Raw genomic sequence first — 7,496 nt, forward strand, 5'->3', positions numbered from 1 at the left:
TTTAATTAAATTTTGAAATAAAAAAATGACCGGTTAAAAGGCTCAGACTGATTAAAATGCAACCGAAAATATAGTTGAAAAATTAAAATGAGTACGCCAAATTAAAATACACGAACCGTAGATTAATAAAACTGACGTTTGCAAGCTCAAATTTGAAATTTTCCGCCAGATAATTTGACGTACAATTGAGAAACGATTCGACCGGTCAGTCTGTGAATCAAAAAAATTTATCTGACTGATATTTTAAGCGTTATGCGGAATGAAATGCATGTTGTGACAAATATAAAATGCAAGCATCTTGTAAATGAAATAAATTGTTGACTGAATAAATGTGAACAGACAATCAGATGTAAATGAATCTCCCTTAGACCATATGCTTCTGATTCTCAAACACAAACAAAATTATGCAAAGATTCAGATGACGATAATACTCTTAATTGTCACCCTCTGATCCTCTGAAATCATGATGAAATGGAAACAAATGATTCACTGAGATTGAGAAATCAAATCTTTCGATTTCTTAATCAATAGATGACTAAATGAATGTCATCAAGACCAGATGAAATGCCAGAACTCCGGACTTTTTACCTGAACCCTGACGAATGCTTTAAATTGATGAAATATACGACAAAACGGATTGATTTATGCTATGCTAATGCAAGTGAAAAACTCAGGGTAAAATTTAGGGTATGACACTCTCATACCAAGCTCTAGGAGATTGTTTGAGTCCATAAAAAGTGACTTCTTTAAGTTGAAAACATAATTTGTATGGACTGAGTCCTCAAACCCAAGTGGTTGTTTGACATACACTTATTCAGAAATGACATCATTTAAGAATGCACTCTTAACATCCATATGGTATAAAATGATGTCATGATTAATAGCATAAGAAAGAAGTAACTTGATTTCCTCTAACTTTGTAACTTGTGTGAAGGTTTTAGATAAATTTATACCTTCTTAGTTATTGTAGCCTTAAGCTACAAGTCTAGATTTTTTTGTTATCACTTCTCTTTGCTCGTTGAACTTTTTTATGAATACCCATTTTGTTCCAATAATGTTCTTCTATGAGGGTTTGGATACCGGGTTCCATACACCACTTCTTTGAAACTGATTCAACTCTTCTCGCATAAGCCACAATCCAACCATCATTAGAAAGCGCTTCATCAACAAAAGTAGGTTCAGTCATGGAGAGTAGTCCTAACTTTGAATGTGTAGCGGGGTATTCGTTACCATTAGAGATATTGACTAAATCCAAGGTAAATCATACAAGTCGAGTCGCCACCGAACTTCTATTTATCCAAAGGAATGGTTAGAAAGCGAACAAAAACCTAATAGTTTTAACAAAAACTAGTAAAAGAAACAGAGATCTGGGTAAAGGGGTTGGTTATGCAATGGGAAGGTGTTAGGCACCCAAAACATCCTAGGTACTCCTAGGGAGCCCTTTTCACACTTGTGAAGGTTGTTGTCTTATGAAAATTTGTTTGTGCAAACATAATTGAAGAGATGAGAAGAGAATGTACAAGTTATTTACATTTTGTGTTTGGATGGATAAACCAATTTCCTACGTACCATCTTATAAAAAGATTAGGATCAAAACCTCGTAGTTCGGGGTAAAACCTCAAAGAAGTTGGTGAATTGATTGGTCCAAAAGCCTTACGGTCTTTTGTTATCAAAGGGAGAAACCTCAACCAAACCACAAATCCACCATGTGAGGATAACTTCAACATGCTAGTGAGGGGTTAACCCTATAATAAGCATGGAAGACTCATTGTCCATCACTAAGGATATAGGTGAGTATTATATCTACCGCAAGGATAACTCAAACCTAATAGCTAAAGGTTATGAAAAATTTGATTAAGAAAGTGGCCATTGGAACCACAAAAGACATTTTAATGGGTTATATTTACCAATTAGAAGTATATACAAAATGGTCAAAGTTGACTTAAAAGGTTCAATTCAAAATAAATGTTATGAAAAGAAAGTTTAAAAAAAACAAAAGCATAAGGCTTAGGTTTCTAATGTTGGAAAACAATAGTTAAATGTTTGCACAAAAAGGTTTTGGCTTGGGTTAGAGTGGAGAGAAGAAGAAGAATGGCTAAGTCCTAAGGAAAATAAAAGGTGAGGGATAAGAAATCAAAACCACACTAGGAGTTCCTCTCTTGAGATCATATTGATGATCCAAGTAGCTCCCATCCTTTGGAATAAAGCAACCACAAAGTATAAGCAACCAAACAAGCAATGAATGCTTCTAAGAATCCTCCAATGACTTTTGCATCTCTCTCTCTTTAGATGATCATGGCAATGGTTCTCCAATTAAGCTCAAATGGAAACTCCTAGCACAAAAACACACACATCAAAAGTTCCATGAAGTAAAACAAGAATGGACAAGAGGGAGTTTAGAGATTTGGTCCTTCTAATTCCATTTTCATCATTTAGGTTCTTTCACTCCAATTTTGCATAAGTAAAGTCCTAGAATCTAAGTCCAAATTCTCCATTTCTTTGCATAGGGAAAGTCCTAGAAACTAAGTCCATTTGCATTTGGTCCATAACAATCAAAACAAAACACAAGCACAATAATATATACACAATTATGTGCTCAAGTGAGCAAAAGGCAAATGGCATTAACATAAACATGTGCTCAAATGAGCAAAGGAAAAACAAATGGATAATATGTGCAAGAATAGTAAATTGCCTTAAAGTAAATTGCATAAAGTAAATTGCATTAAGTAAATGTTAATTGTCAATAGTTAGTGTTAGTAGTTAGTGTGCCATAAGGCAAATTTAGCGCTATGTTAAGCAATCGTAATTGGACTTATGTAGAAGTCACAACTATCTGAGGTCGGTCAATAATAATGTAGGCAACAAACACAAGTTAGGAGTCTTGATTAGTGAACCAAGTCCCAACAACTTGCCATGCCAAAAAGAAAATGAGAAATGATCTTGTATTGGTTTAAGCCTTTTGCATGATTTAAAAGACAACCTATCCTTAATGCAAAGCCATTCACTTGATCAATTGATCAAGATGAATCAGATTTGAATCAAGGAAGGTTAAATCCTTCTAATCAATGCTAACTTATCAACCTTCAACTCATTGATCAAAAAGAAAAAGAAGAAGAAGAAGAAGATGAATAAGAGAAATGGAAATGACAAAATTAAAGTGCATTAAATGAAATACAATGTACCAATCCTCATATGTTGACCAATAACATTGAAAGTCAAGGTCAAACAATCAAAAACAGAAGTGAGATGAAGATTGGGAGTCAAGAAAGAATAAAATATTTTTGGCATTTTTTAATATTAAAAATAAACTTGAATTAAAGTATTAAAGAAAGGTCAAACTTCAAAATCACTTCAAATCAACCTTGAAAGGTCCAAATGGTTTATCCTAAGTTCAACAAGGTGAAACAAAGTTTGACAAAAAATTTCAGCATTTTTAAAAGTCATAAACTATTTTTTATCAATTAAAAATGAATAAAAATATCAAATGACAAAATAAAAAATATTAAAAATCAGAAATAGAAACTAGAATTTATTTAGGAAATAATGCAATTGGTCCCATATTTTTTGGATAAAAAATAAAAGAGATATGATTTTTGAAATATAAGGAATTAAACAAAAATAAAAGAAATTCAGAAAATGAGAAAAATCCTTGCACGTTGGATCAACCTCATTAAATGAGGTGGCACATCTAAGGATCCTCAGCGCGCGCCTATGGTGGATCCAAGTCAATGCGTGCATTTGGAAGTAAAAGAAAAGTCATAACAAAGAAAGATCAGGATTCAATCTGGAAAATGAATCACACGGTCCAGATTCAAACTGGAGACCAGACGGTGGCCAACGCCACCGTCTTCTCCGGCCACTTCAAAAAATTGCAGAAACGCAAATGGCCACCAAATGAGGCGATCTATATATCAATCGAAAGAGGAAGTGATGTACATCACTCCTATACCATGCACTTCCACTCTAGATCTCTATAAACGGAGAAATCAGAGCTGGAAGTATGATGGTGTTCATCATGAACTTCATGTTTTTGCAAAATTGAAAGCACAAATCAAATGCCTCTATTGAGAGGACTTCAACCAACATTAGATCCAAGCAAAAAGGTCCATGGATGAAGAGAATCGAGGAAATTACCAGTTGGAGTGCAAGCTTGAGTTCTGGTGATTTGAGCATGATGCCTCGCTTGCCTTGCTAAAACAGAAGTTCTATGGATCAAGGTGAAGAGGTCTAGGAACTTTTAGATCAAAGAAAACAGTCGAGGAAACTTAATTCTAGATCTGAAATTTTTAGAGAAAAGAGAGAGTTCCTTTGGTGTGAGGGTGGGGATTCAATTCAGCAGAGGTTCAGGCGCCTTCAGGTTGAAGAATTGAGAGGGCAATGCATTGTATTTATAGATGGAGGGAGCTGCAAGCATCATCAAACTCGTGTGCATGGGAGAAGATGGCCTCCATGCATGGGCCTGTACAGGCGCATGGAGGGCCCAATTCTGATTGGAATTGTAAGATATACATCACCAAGTATGAATTGGACGTGCAGATTGGATGTTAATGGATCATGCATGGCAATTGGAATGATTTTCATAAAATGCACTATTTCATTGAAACCTTATAAAATGCCATGTCCAAAATCAAAATGCAAGCTTATGAGTAATGGTTGGAAAGCTTATTGCATAAGGAACAAATGTCATGTTGATCAAAACTTCATTTGGGCTTTGGAAATTAGTGAAATTTGAGCTTGAAGGGTGATGTGCAAAACATGTCAAGGCAAGGTTTCTAAAATTGGCCAACTTTCAAGCCTTTCTGTTTTGATGATGCAAGCTCTAAATGGAAACATCTCCAACATCAAAGTTGTAGATATTTTCAAGACATTCAAAATGGACTTAAATTTTGCATCATTTGGATTTTTGATGAAAGAGTTATGGGCACTTGAAGTTGGACTTTTTTTTACTTTTAATGCCTTTGACCCAAAAGGAACTATAATGTCTTGCATTATCACATGTATTTCCTTTGAGATTTTGAAATTTCGTTCAACATAACATTTGAAGTAGACATCTTAAAATTTCCAATGCGTTTGATCCCACCTCAAAATCATAAACAATGAGTGAGTTATGTCCTTGGGAAGTTGACCCAAATTTAGGGTTTCAGTCAAAATGACCTATAATGTATTGGAATGGAAGATGGTCTTCCATGCTTCAAATCAATTTTTGATGAACATGAAAGTTGTTCATATTGTCTTTAAGAACAGGTTTTCTTTTGGAACCATCTTCATTTGACCAACACATAAAAAGTTAGGTCTCAGTATATTTCAAAAATAGTCAGATGATCTGACTGATCAACTTTTCAAGTCCACAACTCATATCTTGATGAATTGATGATTGAGGACACTCAAATAAGTTCAAATATGCATGAAATGATGAATTAAAGAACTTCCCTTGATTGTATTTGACCATGGGCTGAGGTTGCTTCATGAGCAAGGCATTGTGGTGCACAGATGATTAGGGTTTCTCTGAAGAGCAAGACCTCAAACCCTCTGACTTGTTTTGATCAAAATGATGAATTGAGATGCTAGGGAGACATATTTGATGGATTAGAGCTTTGGGGACCATTACCATGCTGGCTATCATCTCTTCTTGACCAAGTCTTTGTACAAATGATCTCCTAGAAGCTTTTGACCTTGTGATTGCTCAAGCTACAAACAAAAGATGTTAGTGACATATTTTTGTGCTTTTGGTTAGTAAACAAAATGAGAAAAGCAATGATATATAATTCAAGCATGCTTGGTGATCTCAAACCACTCACAAGGAGTCTCACCCAAAGGTAAGGGGAACCAAGATGCTTAAAGATCCTTGAGGCTATGCAAATGCAATGTTATGATGCCATGAGGGATCTTAGGGACAAAATTGGGGTCTTACAGAATGCTCTTCTTTGAATTTCGACTTTGTCTTTTTAGGGCTATCTTTGTTTCCAAGAGTTAACTCTTCTGGATGAGAAGACTTGTACTTGAAGGTCTTCTTGGATTGTGATGCATCTGAGGAGCCATTTTGTGCTTTTTCATATTACTCATTATCAGGATACGCTTATGAGGCAGGATCAACTTCTGGATCATTAGCTTCCGAAGTTCTGATACTTATGAGCATCTAACTTCAGATGTATTGATTACTTATGAACATCCATCTTCTTGACCTCTAGCTCCTGATGTGTCTTCAGATACACAGATTTCTGAAAGAATTTTAACTAGCTCTAACATTTTACTATCAGACTCTTTGTCATCAAATTCAATGTGTATTGAATCTTCAACCATATTTGTTTCAAAGTTATACACTTTGTATGCTTTAGAGCGTTCAAAGTATCCCAAAAAGACACTCTTTTGAGCTTTAGCATCAAATTTCTTCAGATATACTTTATTGTTTAGAATGTAACCAGTACATCAAAACTGATGAAAATAAGAGATGCTTGGCTTTCTTCCCTTGAACATCTTATATGATATATTATTCAGAATATGTCTAATATAGATTTTATTCTGAACATAACATATTGTGTTTACAACGTCTGCCCACAAGTACTTAGGTAAGTTGTTTTCATGGATCATGATTCTGGCCATTTCTTGTAAAAATATGTTATTTCTCTCTACAACTCCATTTTGTTGTGGAGTTCAGGGAGAATAGAACTAATGGAGATTCCATGTTTTTCACAAAATAGTTCAAATGGATTATTTTAGAACTCACCATCATGATCACTTCTTACCTTTAGATTTTTTTTATTCCTTTTCAGCTTGTACTTGTATGCAGAAGATGCTGAACACATCTATGATTCATCCTTGGTTCTCAGGAATTTAACCCAAGTCAATCTGTTATAGTCATCAGCAATGACTAGACCATATTTCTCCCAGTTTATTGAAGCAGTACTAACAGGACTAAACAAATCAATGTGAAGCGGTTCTAAGGGTCTATAGGTAGAGACAATGTTTTTAGTTTTCAAAGAAGTTTCACATATTTTCCCTATTTGACATACTCCAGAAAGAGCATTTGAGTGATAATTGAGATCTGGAAATCCTGTAACAAGTTTCAACTTGCTTAGAGATTAATCTCCACTTAGCCTGATTTAACTTTTTGTGCTAGATTCGCTTCTCATCACTCACTGATAGAAGGAAAAGTACCTTCTGATCAACCAATTTAGAAAAATTAATTTTATAAACATTGCCCTTTCTCTTACATTTGAATACTATGGACTTTTCAGATTCATTCATGGCTATGTAGTTATTCTTATTAAACATGACTTCATAACCACTGTCACAAAATTGGCTAATGCTCGGTAGGTTATGTTTAAGTCTATCTACAAGCCAGTTATTATTAATTGAAATAGAGAAGTTACTAATAGTACCCATACCGGTGATCTTTCCTTTCTAGTTTCCTTCAAATCCCATAGTTCCTCCCTCTTTTAGAGTTAGGGTTTGAAACATAAGCTTTTCTCCTGTCATATGTCATGAGCAACCACTAT

Source organism: Lathyrus oleraceus, chromosome 5 (assembly GCF_024323335.1).
Source record: "Lathyrus oleraceus cultivar Zhongwan6 chromosome 5, CAAS_Psat_ZW6_1.0, whole genome shotgun sequence".
NCBI classification, from domain to species: Eukaryota; Viridiplantae; Streptophyta; class Magnoliopsida; order Fabales; family Fabaceae; genus Lathyrus; species Lathyrus oleraceus.